This window comes from Ovis aries, chromosome 5, assembly GCF_016772045.2.
Source record: "Ovis aries strain OAR_USU_Benz2616 breed Rambouillet chromosome 5, ARS-UI_Ramb_v3.0, whole genome shotgun sequence".
In the NCBI taxonomy this organism is placed as follows: domain Eukaryota; kingdom Metazoa; phylum Chordata; class Mammalia; order Artiodactyla; family Bovidae; genus Ovis; species Ovis aries.
The window spans coordinates 23,353,436-23,367,263 of NC_056058.1; the positions used below are offsets into that span (position 1 = coordinate 23,353,436).

The following is a 13,828-nucleotide window of genomic DNA, read 5'->3' on the forward strand; positions in this document are numbered from 1 at the left end:
CTGTTTCCATTGTTTTCCCATCTATTTGCCATGAAGTGATGGGACTGGATGTTTTTTGAATGTTGAGTTTTAAGCCCACTTTTTCTCTCTCTCCTTTCACTTTCATCAAGAGGCTCTTTATCATGTTGAGGTTTGACAGAAAACAACAAAATTCTGTAAAACAATTATCCTTCAATAAAAAATAGATAATTTTTTTTAAAAGAGGCTCTTTAGTTCTTCTTTTCTTTCTGCCTTAGGGTGGTGTCATCTGCGTATCTGAGGTTATTGATATTTCTCCCAACAATCTTGATTCCAGCTTGTGCTTCATCCAGCCCAGCATTTTGCATGATGTACTCTCCATAGAAGTTAAATAAACAGGGTGACAATATATAGCATAGATGTACTCCTTTCCCAGTTTGAAACCAGTCCGTTGTTCCATGTCCAGTTCTAACTGTTGCTTCTTGGCCTGCATACAGATTTCTCAGGAGGCAGGTAAGGTAGTCTGATATTCCCATCTCTTTATAAATTTTCCAGTTTGTTGTGATTCACACAGTCAAAGGCTTTGGCATAGTCAATAAAGCAGAAGTAGGTGTTTTTCTGGAACTCTCTTGCTTTTTCGATGATCCAATGGATGTAGGCAATTTGATCCCTGGTTCCTCTGCCTTTTTAAAATCCAGACTGAACATCTGGAAGTTTATGGTTCACCTACTGTTAAAGTCTGGCTTGGAGAATTTTGAGCATTACTTTGCTAGTGTGTGAAATGAGTGCAATTGTGTGGTAGTTTGAACTTTCTTTGGCTTTGCCTTCCTTTGGGATTGGAATGAAAACTAACCTTTTCCACTCCTGTGGCTATTGCTAAGTTTTCCAAATTTGCTGGCATACTGAGTGCAGCACTTTCACAGCATCATCTTTTAGGATTTGAAACAGCTCAGCTGGAATTCCATCACCTCCACTAGCTTTGTTCGTAGTGATGCTTCCTCAGGCCCAGTTGACTTTGCATTCCAGGAGGTCTGGCCCTAGATGAGTGATCACACCATCGTGATTATCTTTGAACTTTAGAGTTCTCAAAAAGGGAGCCAGTGGAAATTGTGAGTAGAGGAGTGACGTATTCTGGACTCCATTTAAAAAAGATTTGCTCTGGCTGCTGGGTGGTAAAAAGATGAGAAGGGAACAAATATGAAAGCAGAGAGACCAAGTAAAATGCTCCTGCAGTAGTCTCAATGAGGTTTGATGATAGCTCAGAGCAGTTTATTGGTAAATGTGATTGAAGAAGTGGCTGAATTCCATATATTTTGAAGGCTGAACCAGCAGAATTTGTTGACAGTCACTCGTGAGGCAGGATAAGAAAAGAATCAAGTAGTTGCAAGGTTTTTGGAACGGAGATTTAAAAAGTTGCCATTAACTGAGATGGAGAACATCTGTGCATGGAACATAGTGGAGTTGACGGTAGATACCAGGAGTTCAGCTTCAGATGGTTAATTTGAGACCCCTGTTAGACACTCAGGTAGCCATTTGGAGTTGCGTATATGGGTTAAGTTCCAGGGCAAGGTCGAAGCTGACAATGTCAGTCTGAGAGTCTTTGGCGTATAGCTGATATTTGATGCCCTGAGAATAGAGGAGATCATGAAGGGATCATTCTGATAGAGGAGAACCCAACAGCTGAACCCTGGAACACTTCAGCGTTTAGAGGTCCAGGAGATGAGAGAAAACCAGCAAAGGAGACTGACAAGGAAATATGTGTACAGTGACATCTCCACCAACCAGGTAGAATCTTTGTTACCAAGACCTGTCCTCTCTCCTCCCCATCACAGCATTGAAAGAGCTCATGGTAGGTGCTGTCTAGGGAGGAAGGAATTGAAAAGAAAGCAAAAAAGACAACCACATCTCCTCCACTGCTGAAAGGTCTCAGCTTCAGCAGACTCAAACTTCGGGGGAGGAGAAGCTTTGACTGGATGAAGGATTAGAACTATAGGGTTGTTGGATTTAAGTGGACTCGTTATTCATCTGAGAATGGTAGGAAAGCCTGAGGGCGTGGCCTGAAATTTTCTGGGATCAAGAAAGAACTGTTCAAAAGAAAGTGTGCAAAATGGCAGTAGGAGAAATAATGAAGTTGCTTTCTGCTTGCACCCTTGTGGTTTCAAATCTCATTACCACATATTCTCAGTTTATTTGAAAACATTTCCAACCTCATGACTAAGTCTACATGCAAAAGTTCAACTTTTGCATAAATCATCAGACAGAGGCTGTAATTTAAAGAAAAGGGAATTTCAAACAAGAACGTCTTTCCAAGTCTCAGTGAAGACCCCGGACGTGCTTTAGTGTCCTTGAGAATTGTCCAGGTTGCTTGCTGTGGATGAGCAGCAGTTCTGCCCTGTAGCATTCAGATACGTTGTGTGCGTGTGTCTGTGCTCTGTCAGCCCAGTTAGGCTGTGAGCCCAGTGAGGTCCATTCAGTCTTTGTGAGTTTTCCCAGTTAGCCGTCTTGAATTTTGCACTTTGCACAGAGAATGCTAGTGGATGAGTTGTTGCATTTATGCAACTCCATCACCTCCTTAAGCAAATCAAACTGTGTGCTTCACAGGCTAAGTGACTCTTAGGAATGAACCCTGTGTACTCATCTATACAATCCCATCTGTGCACATATGCAGATATGTCTGTGCAATTCAATGTACGTACAGTTACATACTGAATTTAAACTGGATATATTAATATATGAATGTTATCTGTCAGGTCAATAAGGAAATCAACCAAACTCAGGAAGATGCAACTGTAACAATTCAAAGATTAACTTGAAGAAGAATTGCATATAGTATGTTTCTTAGTAACTGAGAGTACCATTTTTGTGGAATTTATTTCCTTTTATGGTAATAAGTATGAAAAGCACAGAGGCTAATGAATATTTATGTAATAATTCTGTAATGTAAAGTAGGACATATTTTCACTTAATGCCATTTATTTAGAAAATATGGAATAAGTACCTTGATACATCATTAAATTATTGGTGAAATCAAGATTTCGTAAAGTTCCTACTGCATTATGCCAAAGTACATTTAAAAATCCTGAGGGTTTTATGATTACATCTTAACGTACTGATGTTTAAAAAGAAAAATGGTAACAGAAAATATTAAATGCTTGTGTCTTTGCCAAGTCCAAATGGTTATAGTAAATTTAACTTTGGAATTTCCTGACTTTTATGTTATTAAAATTATAGGTTTTACTCAACATTAAAAGAGTCTTTCAATTTAATTTTCCTATATTAAAAAATTTTTAAGGTGGTTGTAGAGGGCAGATGGAATTGGAAGAAAGATTCTAGAAGACATGGTTTTAACAGTTCATCCCTCAATTGTGTGTGTGTGTATATATATATATATATATATATATATATATATTTTATAGAAGCTCAGTGTCATCCTTTAATCCTTCAGTATTTTGCAACTTGTAAATAATTTGGTCTTATTTGTCTCGGGCTAACAAAAGGTAACAAAATATTTCCACCCTGAGTAAATAAAAAGAGAAGAGAAAGAGAAGGAAAAAGCACCACTGGTAAATAAACTTCCCAAGAAACTTGGGGATGCGGACCAAAAATTTAGACTCATGTTGTTCTACTCTGTTATCAGAAGTTTTCATGTATTTTGAAATAGAAATAGCCTTCCAATTGTTATGTCAGTTTTAAAAACACTGTGATGGAATTGCCTCTTGCCGCTATTGCTTCATGCCTGAGTTACTCCAAATTAGTATTAATATTTAGAAAGACGCAGTATTGGTCAAAATACTTTCAGGCCAAAAAGGCACCATGGATTACATTGCTGCAGTAGTACAAGACAATGCTATCATTTTACCTTTAATGGACAAAAAAGCTCTTTTAACATACAAAAGGTTCCTTTGCTGCCTATTAATGTTATCACACAGAGTGTTTTTTTTTCTTCTTTCTTTTTATTTTTATTTATTTATTTTTTATTTTTTAAATTTTAAAATCTTTAATTCTTACATGCGTTCCCAAACATGACCCCCCCTCCCACTTCCCTCCCCACAACATCATTCTCTAGATCAATCACTAGAGGAAAAGAGACAAAGACAGTGTATATAATCATACGATAGTAAAACACTGAATTAAAATAAAGATATTGATATTACATAGTAGATAACAGACTTCCATCCTCTGTACATTGGATTTACAGTGGATTGTGGTGTTTTCCATGATCCTAAAAAATACCCTTTCTTTTCCATCTTTCCCTTAACCCGCTGCCCTTTTCTCCTTCCTTTCACCTCACACTTTGGAATTATCTGCAGTTGCTCTCTGCTGTCTTTCTTCTGACTTACTCTGGAACCCATTGTAACCTAGTCAACTGAAACTGTATTTCAACCAGCTCAGTGGGTGGGCTTTTCTCATTCCTTACATAACCTGCCCTCCCTGCCAAAAAAAAGAGAAAAGAAAAACAGCACCTGTATGCACTTGGCTTCCAGAAATGGAACCTAGACCACCTTTGTATGCAGCTGCAAGCCTGTGTACTAAGTCACGTCATGAATGTCTGACTCTGCGAGCCTATGGACTGTAGCCTTCCAGGCTCCTCTGTCTACGGGAGTCTCCAGGCAAGAATCCTGGAGTGGGTTGTCGTGCCCTCCTCCAGGGGATCTTCCCCACCCAGGGATCGAACCTGGGTCTCTCACGTCTCCTGTCTTGGCAGGTGGGTTCTTTACCAGTAGCTCCACCTGGGAAGCTTCTGTGTAGCTGTGTACCAGGCATGTATGCTTTGGATGCCCCACAGTTGGCTCAAGCTCAGCATGCACAGACCGAGTCTCTAATTCCACTACACCTACTCGATATGTCCTTTACTGGCATTTCTCAAATAGCTTATCTCAGTGATTGGCCCAGAGTGTAAATCTGGATAGCATTCTTAATACCGCCCTTTCCTGACACAACCATTTTATCACCAATAATTTGGATGGATACTACATCTTAAATGTATTTTGAATCTATCCACTTTTCTCTGTCTTTATCTTCGTTTCTTTTCTGGATTACTGAGACATCTTTTTTTGATGTCTTGTTCTACACAAGACACTTGTTCTACTCCATCATTTTTCCATGTTACAAGCACAGTGATCTTTCTAGAACACAGATTTGGTCATGATCCTCCTGAGTGTCCTGTTCTTGGGACATAGTTTCTCACCTCACCCTCTGCTTGTATCTCTACACTGATTCAGGCACATTCACATCTACTTATTTCCCAAATAAACCATGCTCTTTGTTGCCTTGTCTGCGTGTCGTCTTCCCTCTGCTTGGATAACAATCCTCCAGTTCATTTTCATAGCCTGGTTTAGACCTATTTGTCTCTTATGTTCCAGTCTGTCACTTTTCTGGGTAATTCTCCTGACCCATTTTTTTCCTGTGCATTCCCGTGTTATCTAGTGCCTGCCCTAGTATTTATCACACCATATCTTCATCAGGGGTAATTCTGATCTCCTGGCCATCACAGCCAGCCTCTGGGGAAGGAGTCCAGCAAACACTTGGTTTCAGCTGTACTCACAGCTTAGTGGTTCTATTTCTGGTCCAAGGAAATGTTCATCTTGTATTTTGAAACCAGCTGGCTCTTTCTGGTTTTCTTTTCTTTCCTTTTTTTTTTTTTTTTTTCCTTTTTAAATGTGATCTGTCACTGTTCTGTGTTTGGAACAGAAGGGGAGTACCAAAACATCCTGACTAGAGGTCAAAATCTGCATGTTTAATAAGCTGTCCAGGTGATTTTTCTGCACATTTAAGTTTTGTAACATCTGCACTCGCTATTTTATCCTGTCAAGAAGACCGAAGCTGTTTGACATGAACTTACTCAACCTCAGATTCCCTCTATTACTACATTCTCATTTTCCATTTTCCCTGCATCTGATGAAGTCTCTTCCCTTCTTTTCCAGAGTGAAATGTTCTTGCTCCACACCTAATTCCATCACCTTTCTAACTCTTACTATTGATATGTAAGTTCACTTTTCTAGCTTTTATCTCTTCTTTTTCCCAACTCTTCCTCTTTACCTATGATCAGTTCAGTTCAGTTCAGTTGCTCAGTCGTGTCCGACTCTCTGCGACCCCATGAATCGCAGCATGCCAGGCCTCCCTGTCCATCACCATCTCCCAGAGTTCACTCAGACTCACGTCCATCGAGTCAGTAATGCCATCCAGCCATCTCATCCTCTGTCGTCCCCTTCTCCTCCTGCCCCCAATCCCTCCCAGCATCAGAGTCTTTTCCAATGAGTCAGCTCTTCGCATGAGGTGGCCAAAGTATTGGAGTTTCAGCTTTAGCATCATTCCCTGCAATGAACACCCAGGACTGATCTCCTTTAGAATGGACTGGTTGGATCTCCTTGCAGTCCAAGGGACTCTCAAGAGTCTTCTCCAACACCACACTTCAAAAGCATCAATTCTTCGGCGCTCCAGCCTTCTTCACAGTCCAACTCTCACATCCATATATGACCACAGGAAAAACGACATAGCCTTGAGTAGACGGACCTTAGTTGGCAAAGTAATGTCTCTGCTTTTTAATATGCTATCTAGGTTGGTCATAACTTTCCTTCCAAGGGGTAAGCGTCTTTTAATTTTATGGCTGCAGTCACCATCTGCAGTGATTTTGGAGCCCTCCAAAATAAAGTCTGACAGTGTTTCCACTGCTTCCCCATCTATTTCCTAAACATCATTAACACAAACCTCTCTCTTCCACCTCTTTGGTCATCTCTCACTATGCCATTTTTATTCTGAGTTTTTTCACTGTTCATTTGTGCTCAGTTGTGTCCAGCTCTTTGCGACCCCGTGGACTGTAGCCTGGTATGTAGCTGAACCTTCTAATTGCATCTTCTGCTCCTTATAAATACCCTCTGCTCTTGGGAAACTCATCCATAGTTTTTGGCTCAGTTTTTCCCATCTCCTCTGCATGTTTCAATTCTGTACTGTTCTTTAGGACCCTTTATCAGCTACTATGTCCTCCAGTAACTTGTTTCATACTTTAATTGAAAGAGTATATTGTTAATCTTCTCTGGTGGGATTGTGCCTTATTTTAAATTTATCTGCTTAATAAATCATTAATTCATGATGGTTAGAGATTACATATAACATACATGTGACAAATCAAAGACCTTTAATCAGCAATTACTTGATAAGTTCATGAATGAATGGTAGATGCTCAGAATCTATTTATTTGATTTAAAGAGAGAAAACTGAGGCTTTCAAAGACTGAATACCATTTTCATTAGAATCTGTTATGAATATAGATGCAGATATCTTCCAGACACTGTAAAGCACACTAAATCCAGTCACATATAAAAATGATTATAGATGATTATCAGTTAGGATTTATCCCAGGTATGCAAGTTGGTTCAGCATCTGAAAATCAAGGAATATAATGTAAGTAGAATAAAGGACAAAAGCCATATGATCATCTCAATACATGCAGAGAAAGTATTTGAAAACTGGCACCCTTTCATGATAAAAATGACCAACAAATTTGGAATAGAAGGGAACATTCTTAACCTGATAAAAGGCGTATATAAAGAAACTACAGCTAACATCATACTAACTGGCAAAAAAGTCAGTATTTCCCTGAAGACCAGAAATAAAACAGATGTTCATTCTCACAACTTCTGTTCAGCTTTGTGGTGGAGGTTCTAACTAGGGCAGTTAGGAAAGAAAAGGACATAAAAAGTATCCAGGTTGAAAAGGAAGAAGTAGAACCATAGATTTGCAGATGATATGTGTTTAGTGGAGAAAGGATCAGCTAAAATGAGTAACGTATACACTAAAATGGAGAAGATATCCTCTAAAAACTCTTTAAATTTAATAAATGGTCAGCAAGGTTGTTGTGACAGAATGTCAGCATATAAAAATGAATTGTACTTCCATACGTTAGCAGTGAACATTGTGAAAATGAAACTTTATATATGAAATGAAAAATATAGGATCAAAAGAATTAATGCTCATGAACAAATATAATGACGTGAAAGACTTTACACTTAAAACTACCAAACCTTGTTGAAAGATGTTAAAATCCAAATAAAAGGAAAGATATCCCATGTTTGTAGACTGGAAGACTAAATATTAAGATGGCAATATTCCTCAAATTGATATATACATATAACACAATTCCTGTCAAAATTCCAACCTTTTTAAAATACACAGTCTAATCCTAAGGTTCATATGGGAATTTATATGTAAATCGTGTATCAGATATGGGATATATATATATATAAAGAACTCATACAACTCAACTATTAAAAAACAAATAACTTCATTTAAAACTGGGCAAAGTAATAGAATAGATATTTCTCCAAAGTCGATATATAAAAGCAATAAGCACGTTAAAGTGTGCTCAACATGATTAGTCATTACAGTAATGCAAACCAAAAGTATGATGTGATACCATCTCACATCCTTAAAATAGTAAAGGTAATGATGAGTGTTGGCAAGGATTGTGGAGAAATGAGAATCCTTATACATTGCAAATGAGAGTGTAAAATATTCCAGCTGCTTTGGAAAGCAATTTGACAGTTCCTTAATAAGTTAAACATAGGATTACCATATAACTCAGCAATACCACATGAGATTAAATCATACGTCCACAGAGAAGTAATACTGAAATGTTATAGTACCTTTGCTTGTAATAGCCAGCAAATGAAATTAAAATATCCATCAACTGATGGATGAATACATAGAATGTGGTATATCCATACAGTAGAATATTATTTGTAATTAAAAAGAATGAAGTTCTGGTATACCCCACAACATAGTTGAAATTTGAAAACATGATGTTAAGTGAAAGAAGCCAGTCATGAAAGATCCTTTATTTTATGGTTATTTTAGATGGAAAATGCCCAGAATAGGCAAGTATATAGAAAGAGCTTATTAATTAATTGTTATAGATCTGGTAGTTATAGATTAGCTATTGCCTAGGTCTTGGAGTGAGGTAGGGAGAGTGACTGCTAAAGGGGTAGAAATACTTTGGCAGGAATGAAATTACTCTAAAATTAAATTATAGTGATGGTTGTACAATCATGTAAATACTAAAAACTGTTGAATTTTGTACTTCAACTGAATGAATTACCATGCAATTATTATATTTCACTAAAGCTGTTTATAAATATACAATGAAATTTTGAGTAGAATTGATATGTATCATCCTTCCAGTACCCAATTAATTTTTATTTTATCATTTTGAAAATGCCTTTTGTCCCTGTAAAAGCTTGAAATAGCTTTATTCTGTGTAATATTTAGTGGTAAGTTTTCCTAGTTTTGGGCTTCCCTTGTAGCTCAGCTGGTAAAGAATGCCTGCGATCAAACCTCAGTTTGATTCCTGGGTCAGGAAGATCCACTGGAGAAGGGATACGCTGCCCACTCCAGTATTCTTGGGCTTCCCTGGTGGCTCAGATGGTAAAGAATCCACTTGCAGTGTGGGGGACCTGGGTTTGATCCCTGGGTTGGGAAGATCCCCTGAAGAAGGGAAAGGCTACCCTGTCAGTCCAGTATTCTGGTCTGGAGAATTCCATGGACTGTATAGTCCATAGGGTCACATAGAGCCGTACATGACTGAGACTCTTTTCACTTCACTTTCCTAGTTTCTAATAGTGTGTTAAATAAAAATTCAATGTATGCATAAGAGAAATAATATTTACCTTTTTTCTATACTAAAACAAAAATTGTATGGAATTAGGCCAAATACATGTGGTTCCTTGGCATGGATGGAAAGAAAATATTGTATAAGCACTTTTTAAAAAACAATTTATTGTTTTATTTGTTCTGAGTTCTCTGTAACATAATTGTTACATGGATTCTGCTTTTATGTATGACATGTACATATTGGAACTGACAGAATCTCTAGGGCAATGTTCTTAGAATTCAGTGATATCTGAGATCACACTTAGCACTACTTACCAAATTATTCATTATATCTGCTTAGAGTAAGATTTACAGAAAATGTTGTAAATGTTGGTTGACAAATACGAGGTTATGTGGCTTGGCAATCAGAAATCTGTCAGATGGTTTTGCTTAGATCTAATTTTCTTTAAAAAAAAAAAGAAGAAGAAGAAGAAATCTGTGTTCCATTTAAATTACCAGACACTTTCCAATCCTTCTTTTTCTTTATCCTCCCATGGCACACTTCAGGTCCCTTCCTTTTTGACAGAGTTCTTCCTTACCCTCCTCCCATCATCATCCTCTTATTCTGACCTCTCTGATCCTTGCTCCCAGTCTCCTGTGCGGCTTCTCTTCTTTTGACTTTCGCTTGGATGGTGGTGGTTCTCAGAGTTCCCTCCTCAAATTCAGTTCTTTTCATATATATGTCTTCTTTGGAAATCTCATTTATTGCTACAACTTCAAAAGCAATCTTCAGACTTGGTGATAAACCACAAGTATACATATTGACGCCTTCCTTTTTTTTACCAAGTTTCAAATGTTTAGCTGCGTAGTTGGAATTTCTGCTGTTTCTCTCAAACTTTTCATATTCAGAGTGTCCCAAACTCAACTGAACCTCAGAATGTGTTTTTCCCTCTGTGTCCTGTTTTCTGTTACTAGCACTACCATTGGCTCCGTGCTCAGTCAAACTATAAGTCTGAGATACTTATCCAGGGGCAAAGTCCTGCTGAATTCTCCTGGAATCTCTTGAATATGTGTTCTCTCACTCATCATAAAGCTTACTTAAGGTTCTCATCATTTATCACTGGGTTATTTATCATTATCTGTGTACGTTAAACATGAGGATTGTCTTTCTGATATATCGATTTGCTTATGTAATGTTCTTATTTAATTTAAAACTCTTCATAAATACCATATATTATTTCAGAAAAAAAGCTTAAGGTTTTGGGAAGGCTCTCCAGGGTTCAGCATATCATGCTGGTACACTTTCCATTCTTTGTGCTGCATTTTCAGATTTTTGTTACTTTCTAAGGCTATGTGTATTCTGGGCTTCCCAGGTGGCACAGTGGTAGAGAATCCATCTGGAGTGCAGGAGACTCAGGTTCAATCCCTGGGTTGGGAAGATCCCCTGGAGTAGGAAATGGCAACCCACTCCAGTATTCTTGCCTGGAGAATGCCATGGACAGAGGAGCCTGGCAGGGTACAGTCCTGGGATTGCAAAGAGTCGTACATGACTGAGGAGCTGAGCAGTCACACACACCCAAAACTATATCCCACTTGCTACAGTAATTAGTTCAGGACTCTGGGCCTTAGGAGCCCATTTTCCTGGCTATAGGAATAATCCAAAAGGGTTAGTATGTGACTCAATTCAGGACATTAGGAGAAGAGGAAAGATTTGCTGAGGGCTCCTGGGGGAACATTCGCTTCCTCTTAGGAGTGAGCCACTGTTCCGGTAAGAGACACCTTCTCCTACTCTAGATGTCCTAGTCAAACATCTAGCCTAGAACTCCTGTAGCCATTTGCTCCCATCAGGGAGGACAGCATTAAGGACGTGGTCAAAGCCAGAGGAGGGCATAGGTGAGCAGCTCTAGTTTTCATGTAGAAATCTTAAATACTTTACTGAGAGCTTTTTACATACAATTATTTTGAAGCTGACCTGTTAAGGTTCTTACTTAATTCTAAGAAAGAAACGTGGAGTTTTTGCAAAATATTTAACACAAAGCTCACAGATTTAATCTTATTCCATGTGGTCCTCTGTGTTCCAGGGATTTTTTCTTTCCGCTTGAAAGAAAAGTCAAACATCTTTCAATTTCTACTCTCTGTTGTCAGAAAGGCTATTTGGAAGTAGAGCACAAAGAAGTACTTTATTATGAAAGGAAATGCCTGAAAACAAGAGTAAATGCTTAAATGAAAGACTTTAAGGATCCTGAGTTTTAAGAATTTGGCTTAGTCTTAGGTTCCATAAGTTCCTTAGTTGTTGGCATACCTTTAGACGTAGGAGGATCAGAAAGTAAATTTTGGTTCTTCACTTTTGTAGTGCTTGCTGCTTTACTGTGTGTGGTTTGCTTTTTCTGTCTTCCTTATCTAGAAGTGATTATCTATTTATCTGGTGATCACAGTGTAGCTGTTCTGGTTTCCTTTCTCTTCTGAATCTACGTTCAGTTTTATTAAGATGCCCTGCACAAAGATAGCAACACAAGGTTCAACAGACCCTAATTTTGCACATATGGTTTTATTTCTTTGGATTAAATCTGATGGTAACTCTTTTACCACATTATATGTTTGGTCTTCGTGTAACCAATTTATGTTAGAATTCTGGACTCTCTAGGGGAATTGATAGATTATGATTTGTACCACTGTGCCTTCAGTGGCTAACTTAAGCCTCTAATGAAGATATTATTTTAGAAACTGTCTGAATCTGGTAATATTTTTGAATTAGAACATTCCAAGAAGACATAGGCATATAGTTATTTCATGATACTGCTTATAGGCACGAATGACTTGTCAGAATAAATGGTGGGGAAAAAAAGAATGAATAGAGCAATTCAGTTCAGTTCAGTTCAGTGGCTTAGTCATGTCCAACTCTTTGCAACCCCACAGACAAGCATGCCAGGCCTCCATGTCCATCACCAACTGCCAGAGTTTACTCAAACTCATGTCCATTGAGTCAGTGATGCCATCCAACTGTCTCATTCTCTGTTGTCCCTTTCTCCTCCCACCTTCAATCTTTCCCAGCATCAGGGCCTTTTCAAATGAGTCAGCTCTTTAAATCAGGTGGCCAAAGTATTGGAGTTTCAGCTTCAACATCAATCCTTCCAATGAATATTCAGGACTGATGTCCTTTAGGATGGACTGGTTGGATCACATAGAGAAATAGAGGAAAGAAATTTAGGGCATTGTCAACCATTTTTAAATTATGGGGTTTGAAATTTATTTCCTTGTATTTATAATTAGAATATAATTTTTCTGTGCTTTTTATCAATGCACTTAAGCATATATATGTGTCTTTATATATGTATGTATATATGTGTGTGTATATACATATACATATATAGGACTTCCCCGTAGGCTCAGCAGTGGAAGAATGTGCTTGCAATGCAGGAGACGCAGGAGATACGCGGGTTCGATCCATGGGTGGGGAAGATCTCCTGGAGGAGGGCGTGGCAGCCCACTCCAGTATTCTTGCCTGGAGAATCCCATGTATGGAAGAGCCTCGTAGGCTATAGTCCATGGTGTCACAAAGAATCAGACTCGACTGAAGCGACTGAGTATACATACATATATATATTTATATATATGCTTGTGTGTATATATATATATATGTACATATACATCTTTTAAAAAACTGAAAGCTCAAGTTTACTTTTTGGTAATCATCTAGGCTTTTATGGCTTTTATAATTGTTCCCTGTATTCACTTGGTCTTTGCTAGCTCTGTTGCTTAGAGAGGACAGCTAATTCCCAGGCATCTCGGACTGGATTCTCTTCACACTGGCTCATTTCCTTTTCAATACATGAGCAAGTCGCTCCCAGTGTACCTAATTGTAGCTTTGTTTGACTTTCCACCTCTCTCTGCTTATTGAACTAGAAGAAAAGTACATTAAAGCTTATATAAATGGCCAGGTTTCCTGGTTTTGGGAAAATTTAAAAGAAAGCAGACCTTTCATTAACGTGAAAGGGAGTGGACTAGTCCCAGCATTGAGTAAGCTGAATGGATAGATTTAGGGAGGCACAATAGGAAAACTGGATAACTCCCAAAGCCACCCACATTTGCCCTTTGCCATTTTACTGTATTATTTTAGGTTTGAAGTTAATTCCCAGAATGCCAGATATACCCATATTTAGATGTAAGTACAAAAACATATCCTGAAGCCAAATAGAAAAAAAAAGGTGTTTGCCACCCTCCATTGGTTCAGATAATTAATGTGAAAATTAGCCATAAAATTTTAAATGTACTTATTTCATATTTA

At 38.1% G+C, this 13,828-nt stretch overlaps 1 protein-coding gene across 1 annotated transcript in view; it reads left to right on the top strand.

Moving 5' to 3' along the window:
* Positions 1 to 13,828, top strand: part of FBN2 (fibrillin 2) — a 229,160-nt gene that overhangs the window by 90,168 nt on the left and 125,164 nt on the right. The gene's annotated exons all lie outside the window — the stretch shown is intronic.